This window comes from Crocuta crocuta, unplaced genomic scaffold (assembly GCF_008692635.1).
Source record: "Crocuta crocuta isolate KB4526 unplaced genomic scaffold, BGI_CrCroc_1.0 scaffold20, whole genome shotgun sequence".
Classification (NCBI taxonomy): Eukaryota; Metazoa; Chordata; class Mammalia; order Carnivora; family Hyaenidae; genus Crocuta; species Crocuta crocuta.
In genome coordinates this window covers 1,354,336-1,379,924 of record NW_027527932.1, presented here as the reverse complement: position 1 = coordinate 1,379,924, position 25,589 = coordinate 1,354,336, and the positions used below count along the sequence as shown (strand labels likewise).

At 42.8% G+C, this 25,589-nt stretch overlaps 1 pseudogene; it reads left to right on the top strand.

Moving 5' to 3' along the window:
* LOC144221349 (ubiquitin-associated protein 1-like) overlaps nucleotides 1–18,199 on the top strand; it is a 31,041-nt pseudogene extending 12,842 nt beyond the window's left edge.
* Nucleotides 18,200–25,589: the final 7,390 nt, after the last annotated feature.

Genomic DNA, 25,589 nt, shown 5'->3' with positions numbered 1-25,589 from the left:
GGTTAAAATTTTTCCCTATATTCTTCCCTCCAAATTAGACATGTCTTTCCTACTTTCCTCTTCTTTAGAGCCCCCTAAGCATGAGATAAACTACCCAGAGGCATTGTAATGCAATGGAATAAAGCTACTGAATTTGGAAACAGAAAACCTGGTCTGGATTCCCAGTTTTACCACTTATCAGAACTGTGTGACATTTTGGTAATTTTGCCATTAATCTTTCTGGGTCTCAGAACACCTAGTTCTCAAAGGTACACGGATTTGGGAGGGAAAAAAGTATGTAAAAACTTTTTTTATAGTATGGAGTCATGTCAGTTTTCCCAACTGGGAATTCTTGGAATTCTTGGAACTACAGTCTGTCTGGTATGGAGTCAGAGTTACTTGTTTGGTATCTGGTGGACTTTTGTCATGAAAGTTTCTGTAAGAATGTTATTTCTGAAACTCTGTAAAAAGAAACAAACACCTCACCTCTGGGTGGGCTGAGTTCTCCTGTGTTGAACCAAAGAGGTGTGATGAGCCTCAAAGAAGGAATTTCCTGTTACCCCCTCTTTTAGCAGCCTTGTATAGAAACAGCAAACACCTACCATTTTTTATGGTGCTTTACCATCTCCAAAGCGTTTCTGCACATAGGATTTGAAATTATCCCAGGATACCTGGTCCAGACTGTGATATTCTAACAGACTGAAGGCAGAAGCAGATAAAAAAAAAAAAAAAAAACCTCAACTCTTTTCTAGTCAAACATAAGAAACTGGCAAAAATGTAAAACAAAGTGATTCTTCTCCCAAATTTTTTTGTCTTGTACAATATAGCTAGTTTTCATAAAAATGCAATAATTATATTAATATTTAATGTTTTTTAATGAATTAATGTATAATTTTTTAAATTTCTAATGTGGAAACTATCAATAGATCCAACACACATCAACCAAAACTGGGAGACTCAATCATTTTTCTGAGTGTACTGGGGTCCTGAAACAAAAATGTTTGAAGACTGCTACCCTGGCATGATGCCCAGTGAAATGGAANTGAAAGCCGGACGCTTAACCGCCTAAGCCACCCAGGCGCCCCAAGAATTTTAAAGATTTTTTTATTCAAAAAATTGCCATTTGGAAATTGCTTATTGTTCTTTGGTTTCTGATGGTAGCCACATGGAGTTGCCCTGAGCCTTCACATTCCTGGACGTCTCCAAAATGCCCTTGAATTACTAATAGACATTGTGCTGGCATCAAGGTCCAATTCCCTCACCCTCACCCCACTGAGAGACTAAGCTTAAACACTGCCCAAAATGGGGTGGCTGAATTTGCTAAGGAGCCCGGAGGCTTCAGGTGGGGGCCTATAGGAAGGAAGTGACAACCTCACCTCCTTTGCTTCCTGCTTCAAAGTTACCATAACTGTCACCTGTGTTGGGAGGCAGGTAAGGTCAACAATACTCCTCAAGATCATCCTGAGGTCAGGGCTCAGGCAAAGGGATCTCACCAGGTGCTGGAGGCAGCAGCTAAGCCTGCTGATCCGAGTACAGATGGAAAAGACCTTTCCATTTAAGGAAATTATTGAGAACCTGGCGCTGCTTGGGCACGGGGCACCCACGGACGAGGGAAAAACCCCTTCCCCACCCCGCCTCGTCAGTTCTGGCCAGTGCAGGAATGGCTCTGGCAGCAAGCCTTGTATTTGGCAACTTCAATACTAGCACACAGTCTGTGGCACAGCCTTGAATAAGTGGGATGGATGCCCAGGCCAGGCCAGTCACCGCCGGTGGGGAGCAGCAGCCGCCTAGAACAGTACTCTTACAGGACTGACCACTTTCCTCCCTGCAAGGCAATATTGACTGAGGCTGGGGTGCTTGGGTTGTTCAGTTGGTGAAACACCCAACTCTTGGTTCTGGCTCAGGTCATAATCTCAGCGTCATGAGACACAGCCCCACAGCAGGCTCCGCACTGAGCATGGAACCTGCTTAAGATTCTCTCCCTCTCTCTGCCCCTTCCCTGCTTGCATGCACACACACTCTCTCTCTCTCTGAATAGAATACATGTGTATTAACCGAGGCTGACTTCCTGGATCAAATTCCTGGTGTTCATGGCCTTATCACAGGGGGGCCCCTTCCCAGCTTCACCTCACCCAGGATCTCTGGCTGAAAAGGCAGGTGGGGGGGTTCAGGGGTAGCAATGGGGAAACCACTACGGGGTGACATTTTTCGCATCTAAACTGATGACGCCAAACGCCCCAGTTTCAGTTTCGTTCCTGTAGTAGGCAGAATGACCTCCCAAAGACGCCCACGTCCTCTAGTCCCCAGGACCTGGGAATGTGGCACCTTGCATGGCACAGGTCACTTGCAGGTGTGATTAAAGTTAAGGACGTTACACTCGGGAAATGGTCCCGGATTATCCAGGCAGGCCCAATGTAATCCCACAAATCCTCCAAGCAGAGTGTCATTCCTGCCACGGCCAGAGACACGTGGAGCAACAGCTGCAGAGAGAGGCTGTACGAGGAAGGCTCCACAGGCCACTGCTGGCTCTGAAGACACAGGGAGGAGGCCACGGCCAAGGACACTGAAAACACATGCAAACAGGTTTTGCCCCTAGAGGCTTGAGAACTGAATGCATTCTTCCAACACCCTGATTTTAGCCCAGGGGAGGCCCAGGTTGGAAATTCTAACCTCTGGAACTACAGATAATCAATTTATCTGTTTAAGCTATTGAGTCTGTGAAAATTCATCACAGCAGCACTAGAAACTATCACTAATAAGTGCCCTGCTCAAAGAGAATTCCTGAGCTCTCATAAGACACTGACTTGAGAATTGTGTGGCAACAGCTGGAAGGGACCAGCTGAGCACAGAGTGAATGAGCACTGCCGGAGGAGCCCAGAAGGGAATCCCAAGCCGCAGCAGACCCAGACAGTCCTGTGGCAGGCCACCCCCAGGCCCGGAAGCAAGTGATCTTGAGGACTCCTTGAAGGAATGGGATTACTGAAATACGTTGCATACCATTTCAGGATTTAATTTTTTTCCTGTTTATTTATTTTTGAGAGAGAGAGAGAGCAAGAGAGAGGCAGAGAGAGAGGGAGACAGAGGATCTGAAGCAAGCTCTGTGCTGACAGCAGAGAGCCCAATGTGGGGCTCGAACTCATGAACCATGAGATCATGACCTGAACCGAAGTTGGCTACACTGGACGCTAAGCCAACTGAGCCACCCAGGTGCCCCAAGGACTTAATTTTTGAAGTTACCTGAGGAATTATCTCTAGTCCCTGCATGTGCTCACTTTATGATTCTCCTCCATCAAATGGCACAAGTTCTTTTTATGACATTGTATGCATTTTGTTTGCAAGTGGAGGCCTTGCTATTGGCTTCCTAGAGTCCCAGAGAAGGTATTCTCTCATATTTCAGGATGAGGGCTTGCTCAGAAGAGGTCAAGGCAGCTCAGCATCACTGTTAAGAACAGTCTTTGGAATCAGACAGGCTTGGCTTAAAAACTCATTTACCACTTCTTACTAGCTGTTTGCCCTTGTGCACTTTCTTCATTAACCTCCCTATGCCTCAGTTCCCTCAGCTTTTTGTAAAGCGGGGAACTTTTATAGTACTTTCTCTTGAAGCCCTCTGTGAAGATTTAATGAAATGATGCAAATAAAGTACCTGACACATAAGTGTTTTTATGATGATGTAGCCTAGGTGGGTCCTTCAAGAGACCCCAAAGTTACATTTACTCTATTACAAGCCAGACAAATGGTCCTTAGGGAAAGATTCATCCACGCGTCCACACCTCTCCCATCAGTGCAACTGACAGAAGTCACAGCTACCAGCCATATTAAAGGTGGGTCATGTCTGTTCCAAAGAGCAGAAAAGTTATTCTAAACAATTCAAATGATAATATTTAATTAACCCTTTGGGGGACTGACCATGTGCCAAGTGCTGGTTTTTTTTTTTTAATGTTTTTTATTTATTTCTGAGAGAGAGACAGAGAGAGAGAGAGAGAGAGATATCGCACAGGGGAGGGGCAGAGAGAGAGGGGGACACAGAATCTGAAACACGCTCCAGGCTCTGAGCTGTCAGCACGTAGCCCGACGTGGGGTTCAAACTCGGGAGCCATGAGATCATGACCTGAGCACGCATGTGCACCTCTGCACAAGCACACACACCCCCCCCACACACACACACTTTCATTCAGTCTTCAAAATAACCCTATACCATAGTACTATAACTATTCCCATCGTACAAATGAGGGAATTAAAAAACAGAGGTTAACCAATTTTTCCAAGATCACACAGCTGAGAAATAGTGAGCCCAATCAGTCTTCTCTGAGGACCATGCCCTTAACCACTACATCATAATATAATGTCTTTGAGTCAAATCATAATATGAAATACAAACTGACAAATCCCATGTCAAAAGTACTGATCCTCAAGGCGCCCGGGTGGCTCAGTCGGTTAAGCATCCGACTCTGGCCCAGGTCATGATCTCACAGTTTGTGGGTTCGAGTCCCACATTGGGTTCTATACTGGCAGCTCAGAGCCTGTTTCAGATTCTGGGTCTCCCTCTCTCTCTGTCCCTTTTCTGCTCATACTGTCTCTCTCTGTCTCAAAAATAAATAAATAAAAAACTAAAAAAAAAAAAAGTACTGATCCTCCTCACAAAGAAATAGGCAAGTATCGACTGATTATTAATGATTTAAAGGAGCCAATGTTATCAAAGGGTCAAAGGTTTCTTGGTAACTTTTTCAATACCAGGGTTTGGGACAGGCTTAACTTATCTTAAAACTTCTGGTTAAGCATTGTGCAATGATTAGGATTTGAGCAAAATTAGTATTATTTTAGGATGAACACGAGAAGTCCTTTTTGGATGAGTTGTTCTGTTTGGCCCTTGCTAAAGAACAAAAATTCAAGTGAGTAAATTTTAAGATCTAATTGGCTCTATTCAAGGATTCATGAATCCAACAGCACCCTATCTAGCAAACGAAGAGATATGCCAAGGAGTTGTACAAAATCGAAGATTTTATGGGAAGGAGGACGGTGCAAGGAAGTTACTAGTAAAAGAAAATAAAGGATTGGTCCAGGCAAGGTCACTTTCCCTTGGGGGGAAGGACTGGGGGGTCTTATTAGGTAGATGACCTTATCTTCCTTTGAGGAATGGAAAGGCTCATGCAACAGATTACTCATTGATGCTGACCAGAAAATTCCTGAGCGACCGATTAAGAATATATTTCTGCAGATTGAATCTGCAATTAGGTTAGGTATTAAGCCCCAGTTTGGTCACTTAGCCTAGCATAAGTGACTCCATTTTGAGCCTGTGGTTTTCTTTTTAACACTCTATACAACCAGGGTCTTGTGCAAAGAAAGAGGTGGTATAGGGCACTATGTAAAGGAAGTATTAATCCAGATGTAGACCTAGGACTTAACAATGTCCATTTATCCCTTTGTCTTCTGAGCTTCTCCCTAGGCACTCTGCACTCTGCCCAACTTTGTTGGGTAACTGGTTATTTTGCTTTTCAAAGGCGGCCCAAGCTAAACTGTAGGTTGATCTCAATTCTAAACTATTATATTCGACCTGTAGGTCCCCAGGTACATCTGGGGGGGAGGCTACTCAAACACTCATTGCTTCTCAAAGTCCCCTGTGGTCCCCTCTGAGACCAGAGGAGAGTCCTTTAGGTATAATGAAAGAAAAAGCCCTACTAATGGGGACATTTGAGCCTCCTCTTCTCCTGGGCTGTAGTTGCTTGTCCAATGAACATTTGTTTGGCTCTGCCTGGTGTTTCCTCGAGTCCATCTGCTTTTAGGGTATTTGGGTTGAGGCTCTAAAATTAAATATCTTCATACTTAGTCTTCTTCCTTCTTCCCCACTCTCCATTACACCATCTCAATGGAAACAATTCCCAAAAATATTCTTTATAAAAAAAAACCTTAACCAGCATTCTCACTTGGCAGAGCGCGTCCTGCTAAGGCTTCCCCCCCGCCCCCAGGGTGAGGCGAGCATAGCAGAGCCACTCATATAACTGGGAAGTGACTGGTCTTTTGCATCTAAGCCAACCACCTGTTTGTTGCCTGTATCACAGACAATATACTCAGAAGCCCAGGTAAGACAATGTGAGATTATTTTTTAGATGTACATACTCACGGTTTTAAAGCTAAAATAATGTGATATCTATAATTTATGTTTAACTAAGTCTAATCATTTAGTATTTATCTTCCCTGTTGGATTATACGCTTTACCAGGAAAGAGAATATGTCTGCTTTATTCTCTACTGTATCCCTGGCCCATAACAGTTGCTCAATAAACATTTGTTGACTGATTAAACGAGAAAATTAAGATGAAAGAACCACACACCATGCTGCACAAAGAGCAGTCGGAACCCCCGTAGGCCGTCATCAGCAGGACCCTCTGTGAGTGTTGCTTTTGGGTGAAGGGTTGTCACCAAGGGAAACACTGCCACTTCCAAAATGTTGACCGGTACTAACCCTGTAAGATGAACAAAATTTCCATAGATATTTTACATGCATTTACAAAAGGAATTCCATAAAATGCTTTTCTCATTTTCCATGGATTTTTAGTGAAGAAGAAATTCTAGTACACATGCTACAATAAAAGGCAGAGACCTTTCTCTTCTGTAAAAGCAGATGCATCATCCACTTCACTTTTGCTGCAACATCCCAAAGGAGACCCAAAGCTTGCCAAACTCAAATATTGTTAGAGCTCAAACCATTCCAAAACTTAAAGGAATGCAAGTTTTTAATCACCTCTGAGATGTTCACTTTCAAAGAGATTTTTTAGGGCCAAGAAAGAACAAGCCCAAATATAGCTCTAAAATGTTGAGCTACCTCCTTTTAGAACTCGCTGCTGATAGAATTGTTGCTTTGTCAAATCCTGCTGCAGTTTGACCCCTCTCAGTGAGAACTCGGTGATTAATAACGCCCTTAATTGCTCTTGTCCTGCCCTCACAGCTGGTAGGAGAAGTGATGCATATCACGACGAAACACAGAACCAAGTTTTAAGGACAGAAAGGAAGTGGGTATGTAGTGCTGCTGGGCTCGGCCTCCTTCCTGCACTGTGGGAGACGAGGAGGCTCACCCTCATTAAGGAGAAAGCCTCAGCCCAGGCACACTGAGCAGTCTCATTCCCCATCACAATTGCTGCTCCAGCTCATGACTGACAGGGAAGCCTTCCTAAATCCCTAGGCTTTAGCTGGAGCTTTCCCCATCTGCCTCACAGATCTACAGGGTGCGAGTTAATGAACCAATGAACCGTGCTTCCTTCCTCAGCTCCTTTGCTGATAATTAGTTGACGTAAGAGCTCAGGGACTCAAAGTGTCAAAGAGAACCATGGCTTTTCCCCGTGCAGTGAATCCAAGTGCGAGTGTTCAACAGGAACGAAGATTACAGGGACAGCGTCCCGACTCATGCCTATGATGCAATCTAATCATAGAAGACAGCATTGGAGAGGGGAGAAAGTGATGATAATAGGCAGTGAAAGTGACTTTGATTTAGACTTATTTTTATGTCGTTTAAGATAACTGAGTAACTTTCCCAAAAGACAGGCTGGATCTATATAATTAGGTTCCCCAGACTATTAAAATCCCTTTCTGATAACTTAATTCTTTTGCTTTTAATATGGACTCTTTAGGAGAGCTGTAGGGGTGGGGAGGGCAGAGAGGGACTAAATAGCCTCAAGCAACAGACTGCCTTGAGTTTTCAAAGGGCCAGGATCTCACACCTGAAAGAGGTCTTACCAAGAGAACACCTGTAAGGTGCACAGGGACTTACTGATTATAAAATGTGCTGAAGGGGATCAGAATATGCCACCGCAAAATATGCCACTTTGGCATAAGGATTATCTTGAGCTGAAGGTAACTGAGAAGCGGTAGACACAGGAGGAGCTCTCTGCACTAAAAGCAGGGCACAAATGTCCCTGTCATAAAAGATGTCCATTTGTAAAGGTGTCCCCCTACCTATACCAAGAAGAGGAAAACAAGATACAATTATGATGTGACCATTCTTTTCTTATCGGCCCGTGTTACTGTCACTCCCCCGCTTAAAATACTCCAGGGCTCCTCATTCCATGTAGGATGAATCCAAACCCTTCACTTCAGCTGATAAAGCTCTAAACAATCCAGCCGCTACCAAAATCTCCAAACATCACCCACCACTTTCCCCTCATTTGCTCTTTTCCAGCAAAGCTGGACTTCTTTCTGTTGCTTAAATACCTCAGGCTACAGTTTTCAGATTTAGCAAATAAAATACAGGATACCTAATTAAATTTGAATTTCAGGTAAAAATGAATTATTTTTTGTATAAGTATGACCCATACAATATTTGGGACATACTTATACTAAAATAGTATGTATTCATCATTTATCTGAAATGCAAATTTGGGGCACCCGGGTGGCTCAGTCGGTTGAGTGTCTGACTTCAGCTCGGGTCATGATCTCACGGTTCGTGGGTTCGAGCCCCGCGTCGGGCTCTGTGCTGACAGCTCGGAGCCTGGAGCCTGTTTCAGATTCTGTGTCTCCCTCTCTCTCTGACCCTCCCCTGCTCATGCTGTCTGTCTCTCAGAAATAAATAAACAAACAAACACACAAACATTTTAAAAAATGAAATTCAAATTTAACCAGACATCCTGTATTTTATCCGACAAGGCTTATCCTTATCTTCGTGCCTTTGAACTTGCTGTTGTCCCTTTTCCTGGCATCTCTCACCACCAGGTCATCGTCATCAGACTGACCTTTCTTTGTCTTTCAAATCACAGAGCAAATATCACCTCCTCAGGAAATCATTCTCTGATCACCTAATCTGTTTCCTATACACACATCTCTCCCTAACCCAGTCACTCTCTATCTCATTGCCATTTTTTCCTTCTTGACACATAACCTTTATTAAAATAGGCACCTTGTCTACCTTGTTCACTCTTACATGCCATTACACAGTGTCTGGCATATAGTAGATGTTCAATAAAACACCTGCTGACTGAATCAATAAATGAATGAATGAATGTCCTCTCACTCACTAGCCTGGATAACACCAGTGCATCTGAAAAGACTGCAAGTAGGAAGGAGTGAAAGTCCTTCTACTTCAGGAAATGGGGGGAAGCATTTTAAGTAGCCATATAAACTGAGCATATGCTACTTAACCTAGAGTCCTAACCAAATTATTTTAAGTTATCAACTTTACCATCATAAATTAAGAAAAAAAGGAAACAAGAATTCTAATTTTTAGAAATGACCTAGGGGCGCCTAGAGGACTCAGCCGGTTAAGTTGTGATCTCTCTCTCTCTCTCTCAAAAATAAATAAACATTAAAATTGAAAGATGTATTTAAAAAAATGAAATGACCTAAATCATTCAAATTACCCCCCTTTTTAAAATTTTCTTTAATGTTTATTATTTTTGAGAGAGAGAGAGAGACAGTATGCAAGCTGGGGGAAAGCAGAGAGAGAGGGAGAGGCTCCAGGCTCTGAACGGTCAGCACAGAGCCCAGTGCAGGGCTCCAACCCTGATTTCCACTTCTTGCATTCATTGTGCTAAGGGAACTAGTTATTAGTTCTTCACAAAACTGTCAGTGGAAGACAATACCAGAATGAGTGTCTCACAACACATTTATGGATTCCTGAAAGCATGGCTACCATGTTCTCATACTGTAAGTCCACGCTACTTGGCCCCATGCTTTAAAGCTGAGTAGTCTTTCATTCTTCAAAACAGTTACAGCAGAGGCTAAATTTGAGATGCTCTCCTGGGCTTCTCCCCTTGACAACTGAGAGAGTGATTAACACCTGTTTGGCACAGGATTTGATCCAAGGATGCGGCAGTAGTTTCATTTGTTTCCCCATCCTTGATCTCCGGTCCTCCCGCACTGATTTGCTAAACTTCTTCAGTACCGTCTGTTAGAGGTGAGCCACGGAGCCACGGCATTAACTGACTTTGCCCCAAGCATGCCGGGCAGTCTAGCAGCAGACAGAAACATGTGACTCCAGAATGGATAATTCAGACCTCAGCCCAAAGTGGAAATGACGGAAAAGGCTACAATCTTGATTTATTCTCGGTCTTTTTTCATCTCCCTATAACACACTTAATACATTTTTTATTCTCTTTGTGCCAAGCAGCACATCTGCACAGCCCAGAGTGCCAACTCTTCCAACTTACATGAACTGAGGGACTGGAAGTTTCTTCCTGAAACCTTCAGACAATCGTACAGATTACATCTCAGTTCTAAACGTATCCATTCACTACTTCTGCAGCTTCCTACTTTTACCTGTAAAACAAACCTTGCCCTCTTTTTTTCCTCTGGCTGTCCCCCACCATAACACACGGGAGACAGCTGTCCCCCTCGGGAACACGCGGGAGACAGCTGTCCCGGCCCAACTTAAGAGACAAAGGCACTTCTGGCAGTTATCCAGCTGATTCACACTCGCTTCAGGAGACCTGAAGATTCATTCACGCACTCCTCCACTCATTCATGTATATTTACTAAATGCCTATGAGGCATTGTGCTAAGTACTATTAGAAAATGAAGATGATTCAGATCCAGGGCTGATCCTGAAGGGGTTTACAGTCTACCAGCAGAGATAAATCATGCATACAAATAAACATGATAATGCCTAGAAAGAATGTGAGGCAATCCGTAGAGAAGGAAAGACTCCACAGGGGAGGTAAAGACAAAGAGCTGTTGGAACGATGACAGGGTCTGACAAAGCTTCATAGAGAAGGTGACATGTGCGGATAAGTAGGGTTTGAACCTCAGAGAGGGAGGGAGGGAAGGACACTGAAGCTCAACCACGGGCCTGAGCAAATACAGCAGTGGGACAGGGCACCGGAGCGTAGAGCATCTCCCAAGTTCAGGGCAGTGCAAAGAATCGTAGACTTGGACTCAAAAGCCAGTGGGTCAAGTCCCAGCTTTGCTGGCTTTTAGTCCCGTACCCTTAGTCACTTAACTTTAACCCTTCCACAAAGTGGAAAAGATAATCCTATTTCAAACGTGCATGCTGTGGTGAAAATAAAATAGGATAATAAAGAAGTTAAAGTGCATGATTATAAATAACTTGTATCCCCTTTGATCAAGACTTTTCTCCCTGTTTACCCTGCATTTCTGCCTGATTTCTCCCTACAGCTTCACTCACCTTGCTTTCAATACCCCATCGTCTCCCAACAGAAAAATAGCAAGAAGAATCTCACTAAATAGTCATCCCTGCTTCTTCTGAGGTTGAATGTAGGTAGTATTGTTTCTCCTTTGAAGATGGCTTCCGACGGACACTCTTCCTAAAACAACCCACAGAATCTACCCCTTTGAGAAACAAAAGTCTTCCAAATTCTAGCATATTGGAGTTGGTATTTTTAGCTCTCTCCCAGTGCCAGTTCACTGTGTGAGATGTGCAGATGAAACGACCTAATCATTGGTCAAAATCAAAGACACCTATACATCCTTAAACTGTGTTTCCTCTAATAATCATGTCAGCATTTCCTTGAACCTAGATTATAAATTATAAGCAACTGTGTTTGCATGATGAAACCCCTTCTAATACAAGCCTATAATCATAAAAGAGGTTAAACATATAAACAATTACTCATATTACAGTAGTTACATTGTTGATCTTGATCCCTTAAAGCTATCAATAGAGGAGTGTCTTCCTTCCTCTTGTTAAAAAGCTGGGTATGGGAAAAAGGAAATCGCAGAGTCAGGGTTTACGCTTTTCATCTTTGTATTCCCAAAGACTGATACAGTGTCTGGCATATGCTAGGTGCTCAATAAATATTCCCTGAACAAATGAATGAATAAGTGAAAACAACATCTCTAATCCTGCCTTTAGTCCAAAATTCCATCATAAACTGCATGCTCCTGTTCCATTGGTACCTTAAATTCAACAGGTTACAAACCAAACTCATTATCTTCCCCCTCACAAAATATTTTCTTTTCATGGTTTTTCATTTCTATTATGGGTACCACCATTCTCTGAATCACTCAAGTTCAAATCTGCATTGGTTTCCTCATCTCATCATCAGTTATCAGTTATCAATTCATATCAACAGCTTATTTAGGACAGTGCTCACATCTGTTCCCTCTTTTTTCATTCGTCTCTGCTGCTGACCACTTAAGACCATGGACCAATTTACCTTCCCAAGACTCTGATCATTTTGCTCCTGGAGCTCCTGGAATAATACAGGGGTAGGTCTCCCCTGTCACATAAGACTGGTTATCTGACAAACACTTTAACCTGGCATTCAAGACCCCCCCCACCCCCATGATCAGATCCAGAACTACCTTTCCATCCCTACCTTGTGCAGGTCCATTGCATATACTTTATGTCCCAATCCAACAGAATTAGTGCTCATCATGCTCTTCAGACCTTCTTCCTTTTCTTAAACCTAGAGAATCTTTATGTCCAGCCCTGATATCTGTCTTGAACATTTCCTCATCCTCAGTGACCTCCCTGACTACAGTAAGTATCCTCTCCATGAACTCCAGACCACTTAGTTCAAGCCTCTCTTACCACAGTTGGCCTTCACTTACAGTGCATTTATCTTTTTTTTTTTTAATTTTTTAATGTTTAACTTATTTTTTTTAATAGTTTATTNCCCTGACTACAGTAAGTATCCTCTCCATGAACTCCAGACCACTTAGTTCAAGCCTCTCTTACCACAGTTGGCCTTCACTTACAGTGCATTTATCTTTATCACCCTCATTAGCTCATAAATTCATCTACTTGCACAAAATAAGTATACAATACCTACTCCTATGCTCAAGGAACCAAACTGAAAAGTCAGCAATAAACAAGACAGTAACAGTCCCTGCCTTGGTGAAGAGTCCTCAAGAAACAGGAAAAAGCCAGAGCTGCGAAAGCAGATGAGGCAAGGAGGCAGCAGACTTGTAGGCCAGGGGCCTTGTCGGCCGTCATAAGAAAGGGCGTATTGTTTTAAATGTGAAGAAGCCATCAATGGCCTTTATGCAGCAGAAAGAGATCACTGGATTTTGATTTGTCTCCAAAGGTTTCACTGGCTACTGTGTAAAGAATGCATTACAGGGAGGCCAGTTAAGGAGGCTGTACCCATATCTAGGGAAACAATGAGAGTGAAGACAGAGAAAAGTAGATGAATCTGAGGTATATTCTGGAGATAAAGTCCATGGGACTTGTCAAGGGATTAAATGTAAGGAAAAAGAAAAGGGGGCATTAAGGACGACTCCCAGCGTTCTGACCTAAGCAACTGGGCATCTAGCATTGATTTCGAAAATGTTGGAGGCAGAGCAGGTTTAGGAGGCTGACTGATAGATGAAGAGAGGCTCGAACAAATTTTAATGTTGATGGAAATGATCCAGTGGGGAGGCAGTGATAGAAAAAGACACAACAAAGAAAGAATCAATCTTCAGGGGCCCAAAGATCACAAAGTCTGGTGTTGGAGGGCTCAGTTTTATTAGGCAAATGAGACCTGAAACCATGGACGCTGGCTAATCATGATGGAGGAAGACTAGGTTACACATGTGTGAATGAATGAATGAATCTGTTCAAAGACTAGTATTCTCTATCCTAATATTTATATGTTTCAGAAGCAACATTAAATTTATCATTGTTCCCTATCCAGCCCCTCAAAAAAGAAGTCTTCACTGGAAAAAGGTAGGTTACAAAGCAGTATTCGTTGTGTAATCTCTTATATGCACACATGTCTAAACACACATATTTTATACATACTGATTATCAAGGGCTGTCATTAAAATGTAATAGTATCTTTATAACTAGATTACAAGTATTTTTTCATTGTCTTTATTTTATAAAATTTCTACAATGAGCATGTACTATTTTTGTATTAAGAAAAAAACTAATGAACTTATTAGATAAATATCTTGGGCTCTCAAACACACCCAAGTTCTGGATGACTCTTCAACGGGAAGAAGGGACTGGCAGAGTCAGCAGCATGGTTTTATTCAAGGCACTTGTTCTTCCTGTTTGCCTGGTCTCTCTTGCCACACGGAGCATGTACTGTCTTGAGCAAGCCAGCCTCTGTGGTCCCGGCCACCATTTCCTCCTGTGGGAACTGCCACTTGCCAAGAGAGTGCCTTTACCCATACGGGAAGTGCAGCCAAGGGACCCACCACAATTTCCCAGTCCACCATTTATAATTGATTTTTTATTTCCTCAATAAGTATTGAATTAATTATTTTAAAATTCAAAAGTACTGACAGTACATAACGAAAACCCCTCAAGCCCCTGTTCCCCACACCCAGCCCCCAGCCCTTGGGGAAACAAATGTTAACGATTTCTTACGTAACCACCTAGGGATAAATTATGGATGGAGCAATAATTTTTAAAACTTATTATATAACGAAGAAAAATACAGTTTAGGAAATACAACTGACCAAGAGCAACAAATAAGAGGGCAATAGAATCATCTCTCTGACACTACTGACTTGTGGATGTATGTCAGATCTGCACGTATATAGAGACAGAAATCTATATACCAGATTTTTTTTTAATTTTTTTTAATGTTTTATTTATTTCTGAGAGAGAGAGAGAGAGGGAGAGAGAGAGACAGCGTGAGCAGGGGAGGGTCAGAGAGAGAGGGAGTCACAGACTCTGAAACAGGCTCCAGGCTCTGAGCTGGCAGTCAGCACAGAGCCCGACGCGGGGCTCGAACCCACGAACCGCGAGATCATGACCTAAGCGAAAGTCGGACGCTTAACCGACTAAGCCACCCAGGTGCCCCTATATACCAGATTTCTATGTGCTTAAATTAATACCTATGTGTACCTTAAAAATTAGAATAAAGTAAAATGATAAAAATTTTAGTATTTATAAAAATCAATTATTTCTGCATGTACTCTTTCAAAATTTAGATCATACTATAACCTTTTTTTAATAAATACATTGTGAATATATTTCCATAGCAATAGATATTTCCACATATTATCCCCCTTTTTTTTTTTAGAGAGGACACACAAGCAGAGGAGAGGAGCAGAGTGGGAGAGGGAGGGAGGGAGGGGGAGAGAGAGAATGAGAATCTTAAGCAGACTCTGCACTCAGCACAGAGCTCAACGTGGGGCTTGATCCCACATCCCTAGGATCATGCCCTGAGCTGAAATCAAAAGTCGGACACTCAACAAACTGAGCCATCCAGGTGCCCTCCCGCATATTATCTTAATGGCCAAATAATATTCCATCATTTGAACACATTATTTACACAACCCCCTCTTGCAGGATATTTAGACTGATTTAAATTTTTTTAATCTTGTGATGAATATTCATGAGCAGGTAGGTGAGTATGTATCTTAGTATGTACCACTGACGGTATCTAGAGTATAAATTCCTATGTTAGAACTGCAAGGCTACTTCAAGCTTTCCAGAAACAATACGTCCAACAGCTGCCCTTGAGAACGGGCCCTGCAGCTTTGAAAGCTGCTGATTCCTAATTAGCTGTGAAATAAAGCCATTGTCATCTGTCTTTGTCACAACCTCCACACCCAGTACAGTGTTAACAATATAATTAAAAACTCACTAAATACTTTTTGGGTGGATGAGTTCACTTTTAAATAGCCTAACATAAAGATGTGGAGAAAGGGGAAGCCTCTTACACAGTTGGTGGGAATGCAAACTGGCGTGGCCACTCACTATGGAGGTTCCTCAAAAAGTTAAAAATAGAACTACCTTATGATCCAGCATTTGCACTACTAGGTATTCACCCAAATAATACAAAAATACTGATTCAAAGGGATACAAACACCACAATGTTTATGCAGCATTATCAACAATAGCCAAATTACAGAAAGAGCCCAAATGTCCATTGACTGGTGAATGGATAAAGATGTATGTATGTATATATACACACACACACACACACACAATGGAATAATACTCATCCATAAAAAAGAATGAAATCTTGCCATTTGCAATAACGTGGATGGAGTTAGAGGGCATTATGCCAAGGAAAATAAGTTGATCAGAGAAAGACAGATACCATTTGCTTTCACTCGTATGTGGAATTCAAGAAACAAAACAAATGAACATGGGGGAAAAAAGAGAGGCAAACCAAGAAACAGACTCTTAACTATAGAGAACAAATCGATGGTTACTGGAGGGGAAGTAGGTGGGGGTCATGGGTTAAATTGGTGATGAGGATTAAGGATTGTTGTGATGAGCACCAGGTGTTGTAAGTAAGTGAAGAATCACTAAGTTCTACACCTGAAACTAATATTACACTGTATGTTAACTAACTGGAAATTAGATAAAAACTTAAAAAAAAATAAAATTGCCTAATTAAGGAATCTACTCCTGAAATATAGCATTGTTGCACTCTATGCTAACTTGGATGTAAATTTAAAAAATAAGTAAATGAAATAAAAATAAATAAGTAAATTGCCTAACGCCCGCTGCCTGTTCAAGCCTCTTCCTGTACCCTTTTTCATCCCTTACAAGGATGAAGTCAAATTTTAAAAAGCCAGAAGCTCAGACAGAGTAGCAGGAGCGCTTTCTTCACAAAATACTTTAGCTGCAAATGACCCAAAATTATTCATGTATAAGCCAACCACCACTTATTGAAGGTCTACTGTGTGCTGTGCCAGGTATACTATTTATGTGATCTTTTCTTTTATTCTATGAAGCAGGGATTTTATTACCCTCAATTTATAGACTGTAGCTCATGATTTTTTTAAAGGAGTTCACGTTAATGAAGTGCCTACCCTGTCTCGGGCACTATTCCACGCATCACGTATCCCGTCACTCAGCAAGGTACTTTAGCATCCGTTGTGTGCCGGGCACTGTGCACGGCAGCTGGGGCAGAAGCAGAACAGTTAGAACCTCTGCTTTATGCAACTTACGCTGGGAAAGGTAGAGAGCTGGGAAGAGAAACAAGGAAACTGCAGACTAAGTGACATCATGAAAGGTACATAAATGGAAAAATAAAGCAGGCAATTGGGATATGAAGTTCTCATTAAACCTCACGGCAAGTATATACAATAGAGACTTTTACTGTATTTTTTTTTCCCAAGCAAAAGTAAAGACAAAACCTGAGAGGACTTCAACATGGTGGCTGTGGAACTGGCAAGTGCTATGGTGACGGCCTAGCCCAGGGTGGGCAGAGCTGGAGGTGGTGGTGTTCACTCCCCCTGGGGACCATCAGGAGCTCAAGGGGCAGTGCGCCTGGGCGCCAGCGAGCGCCAGCACCTGTCAGCTTCCGGGATGGCAGCGGGTCTGTTACCTTGATGATGTCCCATTTAAGACAGGAGACAAATTCAAAGCACCAGCTAACGTTGGTCTACCCACTGGCTCCTCCGGGCCTCACTCTTTACACGCTGTCAGAGAAGTACAGTATGATTTCTCCTCATAAAGGAAAACGACTCAATGGGCTAAGACATTAAGAAAATCCAAGAAGCCCAGCGGGAAGCAGAGTGCAAGACTGAGGAAGGAAATGCTAAAGTGAATTCTAAGAGTGGCCCAGTGGGCGACGGCAGAACGAGCTTCTCCAAGACGCACAGCACAGCCGCATGCCATGTGTCAACCCCCTTCCCGGCCAGCTTAGACACGGCGCCGCCCCGCCCCGGGCCAGCCGCGATAGCACAAAACAAAAGGTGTCCGCCCAGCTCGCACAGAGACAGATTTCAATCCTGCGGACTTGGAGTGTGAAGAAGACCCATTTGACAATCTGGAGTTTAAAATTACCAATGGGAAAGAACTGACATTCTAGTGGGAACCACTGACCCATACGGCTCAGTTACTGGACGATACGTTGCCCAGAGGAGGCTCTGGGTCTCCTCCGGTGTTACAGGTGTTACAGGATGAGGAGGCCCTGCCAACGCCCCCCGCCCCCCAGCAGGCAACCCTAGGTATCAGCCCCTCCACACACGCGATGGCTTTATAACCTCACCAAAGCTGCACACCTAGGACAAGAGGTCAGCCTTCCACGGCGTCCCTCCCCCCAGCTCCTGCAGTGAGCAATACTAAACCCCTGTCCTTCCCCAAACTTGACTCTCATGGCAGCAAACAGAAGACAGCCAAGCTGATAAGCACTTTCCATAACACATCCAGTCTCTGTGGTGGCACCTTCTGGAATCCCCTAAAGCCTTCCACCCAGAGCAGTGCCAGTGAGCCCAGCTGGCATTACACTCTTGGGCTTTTGGCTCTGAACACAGACAGGGGCACGGAAGTGCCAGCCCTGACTCCCTCAGATGTGATCTCCAGGAGCTCCCCTCTGTCTTGTCTATGTGCACACAAGGGATGGGGAGGAAGGGGCACACTTACCATTTTCTTCTGAGGGTGGACGGTCAGGTATGGAGACTGTGCTCGCCTGTCTCTGAGCTGGAGAGAAAGCAGGAAAGATTTGGGCCTGTGAAAGCCTCCAGAACTGCCCTGACTCCTTCCATGTTAAATGTATTTGTATTTTGATTAAGTGTCTTCCCCACCTCAGCCCCCCAGAGAGATTTCCTGGTCCTTCTGGGGTCTGTACATCCCGATCAGAAACCTAGGCCAGCTGTCAAAAGGAGTGAGGGAGAAGGGATCGGAGGGCTTGACTCGGTGCTGCTTTAGGGCTCGAGGTTTCCCTCCCCTGCACTGCTGGACTGAACTCTAACCCAAGTTTAGTGCAACTGAAAGGTTCTTGCAGGGTTTTTGTTTTTTCTCCTTTTAACAAAGTCTCTCAGTGTTACGCGGGCTCTGCAACGTCTCAGGCACGCAGAGAACGTCCTTCTCCCCGTGGGGTCCTGAGTTTGCCTCTCTGCCAGTCAGTTCCTAGGCTTCCATGCCCCAGCCTTTCTTTTGGATTGCTTTGGACCACAATCCTCTGCTACTGAGGATTTTAGAGCCCTCTGATCTAGGAAATAGTCGTCAGTTTAAGAAATCATTGGCCCTTTCCCAGCACATTGAGTGGGGATAGAAACAGGCGGTGATTTCAGCGGCCCAGCACTAACTCTACCTAAGTTCTACTTGGAGAACAGCCTCTCCCTCCAGCCTCCTGCTCGAGGATGAGGCAAGGAGTAACCTCAAGTCATAGAAATCAGTCTGTTTCACTTTTTTTTGGTATTATGTTGCACATCATTAAAGATCTAAATACAAAGGAAAAAATCTAAATACAAAGGAAAAAGGTTGAGAGAGATTAAGTACTAGCACAAGTGTTATGGAGATAACATTGACAAACAGTGGATAACCACTGTTACCCACTGATACCTCGACCAGCACCCCAATCCAAGATTTGAAATGAGTAAATGGTGTTTTCTCAGGATCTTGTGTATAGAGCTCTGGAGAGTAGCCTCAAATCCCCAGCACTTACCAAACTAGCACAACTACTCTGGAAATTCTATAGCTACACGATAGATGAAGGACAGAGCTGGTACATGATCTTCCAGTGACAAATGAAAGAGAGACAACTTATAACTCATCCTAAAAATAACCCTGGGAGACAGATACTATTATCCCAATAGGGACACACCAAGGCTTTACAGATGAGCAAACACAAGTCAAGTTGCTTGTCCAGTGTCGTACGAGTAACAATGGTTGAGGCAGGATTCCATCACACGCCACTCTGGTTCCTAAACCTAAGGGAGACAATGGCCCAGAGCAGACTACGGCCTCGGGCCCCATGATGCCTTCTAGGAGTCATGCCTTCTGAGGACAGACGCATTAGACAGGCCCAGGGCCCAGCTGCCAGACTCCAGCAAAGGTCTTTGAGAGAAATTAATAGGTGTATGTTGCAAAAAGGTAATTATGAAATCATTTCTGAAGAAAAAAAGAAAAGACCTTTCACAAGAAACCAGCCTCAAAGAAGCAAGTGTGAAGAGGCTGGCTGAAGGGAGAGGTGGTCTTAAGTCTTAAGTACTTTTCCACTCCCCGAGCAATTTACTGGGCTCCGCACCTCACCCCTGTGATTAATAGAACCTCAAGAGCTGTTCAGTCTCCGGGCCATTTTGCTCATCTAGGAAGCTTTGATTTGAAAAATGAGATAAGTAGTTTCAGTGCTGTCATCAATAGGAAATTAGGAGATAAAAAGAAATCTATTTAAATGGCTTTTAAATATTCACAAGGAGAGCCACTGGGTCTTGGCATGTCCCTCTCCTCTGTGCCCCTCGGCCAGAGACCCCACTGCATCAGAATAATGAACACAAACTATGCCCCTGTCAGCAGATGCTGTAGACAGTTGCAGTGAATGTAGCCAGCACTGCTGAGCTCTCTAGTCCCTCAGGAACTTAGGTCTTTGGGGATGAGGTTAGATAGAGAATCTTTGAGCTTTTCTAGAGCAGGGTGCAAGACAAGATGGCTGGAAAGGTACAGGCACAGGGAAATGACAATCTGACTCAAAAGAAGCCATTAACATTAGTTTTACGTAACTGTTCCCCTTTCTTTTTGGCATCCAAGAATATCAACCAAATTTGAGGCTCAAGCACAGTATTCTAGAGGGCCCTGTAGTCTGCAAATTTGTGGTCTTTCTTTCCTTTGGAGAATCAGAACAGGAAGTAGTTAAGGACATGAGTTTCCATATCAAACTGATTTCAAATACAAGCTACATGACTTTGGGCATCATATTTAATTTCTCTGAGCCTCAGTTCCCTATGCCTCAAAGTGAAGATTATAATAGTACCTACCTCAAAGGACTCTTTTAAGGATTAAATAAAATAGTGTGCACAAATTCCTTTACACACAATGAAAATCATCTGTAATTACTGAAAGAAAAAAAGAAACTTTTAAGGGACGATAAATTGGTGTAACCTCTTTAGATTCAATTTACTGACTGTATCAAAATTTAAAATGTAGATTTCTGGGGCACCTGGCTGACTTTCGTGATAGAGCTTGCAACCCATAATCTTGGGATTATAAATTTGAACCCCACCTTGGGCATAGACCTACTTTAAAAAATTCCTTTTGAACTAGTGATTCCATTTCTAAGACACTTACTAGAACAAGTGTACAGATGTATACACAAAGATGTTTGCAGATACACTATGTAACTGGAAAAACAGCAAAGTAAATGCACATCCATAGAATGTCAAATGAATTAGACAAATGAATGTCAAATGAATTAGAATTCATCTGTACAAAAGTACATATTATGCAGTAAGGAGAATAAGATATATGTGTTTCAACAAGGTAACAGATCCATGATACACTATCCTGTGCAAAAAAAACAAGTAGGAAAGGGGCACCTGGGTCAGTTAAGCTCCAACTTCAGCTCAGGTCATGCTCTCACCGCTCGTGGATTCAAGTCCCGCATCAGGCCCTGTGCTGTCAGCCTGCTTCACATTCTGTGTCTTCCTCCCTCTCTGCCCCTCCCTCTCTCTCTCTCCCTCTCTCTCTCTCTCATTGAAATCTTTAAAAAAAAATTTTTTAAGTAGAATGCAAGGAAGCATATACTGTATGAACTCAACTACATAAAATACTCAGACACTTATTTATATTTGCATTTAAAAGACCATAATGATATAAACCAAATGCTGGCAGTTAGTAGCTCTGGGGAGCAGGATGGGCTGGGGCTTGAAGAAAGCAGCCTTTCCCTCTGTATAAAATGGTTCTCCATTAGCTGAATTTGACAAGCAAGTGATATTTTATATTTTTTAAAAGATTAGTCGGCCTCATACTTTTGAGCTTAGCCACTTATAGAATAATGAAGCAAATCAGATACAGACACACTAGCAAATGAAGCATTAAGCATATAATCATGTGGTTCATTTCAGGCATTTTAATTGAATAAAATTCAATGTAATAAATAATAGAATTATAAAAATTTTACTTTGGATGCACAATACACATTTGATCCCAAACTGTTCAACTTGAATATATGCTTTGTTTTTGACTCATCAATGTAATCTTTCTTTTCTGATCCATAAATTCCCTCACAAGCCTATATACCTGCCTGATAGGTATTTCCACCTGGTTGTCCCAATGTGCTTAAAGCTCACATGCCGAAAACCAAATCTATCATCTTCTCCAAATATCTTATTTTTTTCCAAGGATATGCCCATTCTCCACACCACCCGGGCTTGCAAGTCTAACTCCTATTAAGTCTTTGTCTTAGTCCATCAGCAGATGGATGGTAAAGTCCCTCTTGTTTTTCAGCCATGGTATCTCTGAGGTCACTTCCTTCTTTGCCACTCCCCAGGCAAGACCCTAAATGCAGGTCTCCCACCTCAATGTCACCTTGTATCTTTATCACAACATTTATAACACCGTGTACATCTCCCCGCTGCACCCCCACCAGCTGTAATCCCTAACAGCCCACAAACTCCTCAATAGAAGGATCTGGTTTCTATTCATCCTAGCACTCAGCATCCTGCCTAGGGCACACTGGGTGCTAGATTAATACCTTTTCAGTGAACAAAGAGATGGAAAGAAGTAATTGGTCTTTCTAGCAGATTCTCCTTCCCATCCCCCATCCCCCACCCATTTTCTTCAACAGTTCTCCCTAGCTGATAATTCAATAGCATCATCATCATTGGTAATTTGCCACTTCTAAGATGAAAGCATAATCCTTTCAAATTCAGTCACGAATGGAATTTAAAGGCCTTTATTTGATATATTCAGTGCTTTTCTTTTTTTATATTCAGTGCTTTTCAAAGAAAACTTCAAAAATTCAAAACTACAGGACTTACAAAACTCCAAGAGGCCTTAAATTTCCATCGAGACTTTTACAAAACAGTAAAAATGAGCACTTATGAATCACTAGAGGGTTAAAGACCAAATCCTTTCATTACCAATCCTAAAATATTATTTTATGAGGGGAATGCACAAGTATTAAGAACAGAATCATGTAATTTACAAATCATTTTTAAATAGCTCTCTGTGATGTTCAGCTTATTAGGAGTTGTTAATATTCTATTACTTGGAGGTCATTAGCACATTCTGCTAGCAGTATAGATCACATAATATCAAGTGACAAGGAGAGAACACGAAGTATCCCAATTATGATTTCTTTTAAAAAGGGCTGCCGTGACCTCCCCAGAGTGTGAACTGTGTCTTACAAAGCCTGAAAAATGCTTCAACCTTTCTCCAATAGATAGGGTATCATCAGGGGAGGGGAAGATTACTTAAATAGAATAATAGCTAACATTTATTATGTGCCAAGCACAGTTTTAAGGCCTTTTCAATAATTCACTAAATCCTCCCAAAAACTTTATGAGATAGGTAGGTATTATCCATATTTAACAGAGAAGGAAACTGAGTCCCCACTGAGGATTTAAGTAACATGTCCAAGATTGTATACCTTTTAAAAAGGGAGACATGTGAGGGGCGCCTGGGTGGCTTACGCTTAGTCGGTTAAGCGTATTTAGAAATAAATAAAACACATTAAAAAATTTTTTTTTAAAAATTTAAAAAAAATAAATAAATAAAATAAAAAGGGAGACATGTGTGGCAGACATGGAGATGTGCCACCCGGACCCCACCCCCTTCAAGGAAGGACTCGTCCCAGCTCCTGGGAGCACTATCAATGACAGCCTCAAGCTGTCCGCTCCTGCAGGAAACTCCTCAGCTGTAGGCAGCACCTCACCCAGAGCCACACCCTTCCCAGGGCAGCCCAGCCCCAATGGCTGAGTACCATTGTGACCTTCTGGGACCTCTGAGGGACAGCTATAATGGGTCATACACACTCAAGGGCTCCCCAGGGGGCAGGGGGTGCTGGGCCTATACTGCACTTCCACTCCTCCCTCTACCCCATCCTGCTTCCTCTCTTGTCCACAAGGGTTGGTAGCTATAAATACTCTGCACACCAAACGCTATCCACAGACCCCTCCACACACAACACCAAGATTGAACCAAGTTGTCTAACTCCAGAGCCCTTACTCTTGACTCTCTACTATCTTCTCAGGAAGAACAACAGACAGAAAGAAAGCTGCAAATCATTCTATAGTCTCATCTTAGCTACTTATTTCTGCTTCCACTATACCAAACATTTGTTAGAACTGTTAAGCACATGATACAGAGGGGCACATGGACCCCAACAATNGGGATGGGCATGGGGGAGGGCACGTGTGGGGATGAGCACCGGGTGTTGTATGGAAACCAACTTGACAATAACCTATTAAAAAATAAATAAGAACTCTTAAGCACAGGAGTGCCTGGATGGCTCAGTTGGTTAAGCTTCCAGCTCTTGATTTCAGCTCAGGTCATGATCTCACAGTTCATGGGATCAGACCCTGTGTTAGGCTCCACGCTGAAGCACGGAGTCTGCATGGGACTCTCTCTCTGCTCCCCCTCCAGCTCGTACTCTCTCTCAAAATAAATAAATAAACTTAAAAAAAAAAAACTGTTAAGCATAAGCAACGCACCATCCTTTTGCCCAAATTCTGGAAGGAGAAAAAAAAAAATTAAAACCTTGGCTAATATCTACATTAACATTAAGGCCCAAAATACAGCTTTCTGTGCTTTAAGTGCACTGAGATATACTTACTCAGCATTCATAATTCTGTAACTAACTCACCAATCCATATGCTTTTCTCTCCTGTTCATCTTCCACCACTCACTGCTTAAAGTGTGGGCTAAATGCAGGCATGCTGACAAATTTTCAGGTTTCCATTCACTCAATGGCTGACTGTACACTTGATGTCCTTAATAAGTAATCAGAACTTTTATCTTTTCTATGGGAAAATTGTAGTACACAAAGGAAAACAATAGTGAATCAATATCTCTCTTTCCCTTCGTTTCTCCCTCTCTCCTTCTCCTCCTCCTTCTCTCTGCTTTCTTGCAATAGATCAGTGAGGCAACTTAGAAACGAAAGCAAAAAGGACAGTGGAGACCCAGAAGTCCCGAGAGAGGTTTCCCAATACACGAGCTCCTAGGAGGGACCAGCATGCCTTCCCCCAAGCTCTGACGGAACTGTCAGTTCAGCACTGATTCATGTTTAAAGCGTAGTATATTTGTAATAGAAAAACAAAAACATAAAATAAAAAAAATACCAGCATTTCTAAATGCTGGTATCTATTCTTGATGGCTCACCAGGAGAGTGCAAGTAAGGTACTTCTGGTTTCTGTTTCCTCACTGACAAGGAGCCCACATCTGGCTTTGCTGTCAGGGAAGAATAAGTGTGGATCCAGAGAGGTTCTCTGATGATCATGCCGTGACCTCAATGGTCAAGAAACAAATACTAGCAGTACAGATAATATACCACGATACAGAATATGAACAACACCCAGGTTCTAATTTTGTTAGAATATTATCACTGGTTTTTAGGAAATGTGCTGGCAAAGGAAAGTGAATAGAGAGTAAACTGAGAGTATGGAATCATTCCTACATTGAGATGTTCCAGCCCAAACCATGAGGTTAAACCCGACAAAAGCAGTGAAAGCAATACTCTCTCCAAGTAGTAGGTGACACGGACCATCTCCTTGCTCTTCCAAACTCATCCTGCATCTTAATTAAGCTTTTCCTTCCTTCCTTTCGTTGTTCCGATGTGTCCTTCCCCGGGGGAGTGGGATGAAGCCCAGGCTGCGGGAGCAAACGTGAGAAGAACTAGAAGCAAGAACTTCTACTCTCACTTCTACTCTCACTTCTACTCTCACTTCTACTCCACTTTTTTTCTACTCCATTTTTTCCCTGGGGGATTCTCTAATTTTTCCTAATCCTCTCTCGCCTCTTCTGCCTTTCCCAGGCACTTCCATTTCCTAGCAGGCTAAGGGTTTCAGTATTTCATTGAACACCTCAGCAATTCACCACTAAGGACGAAC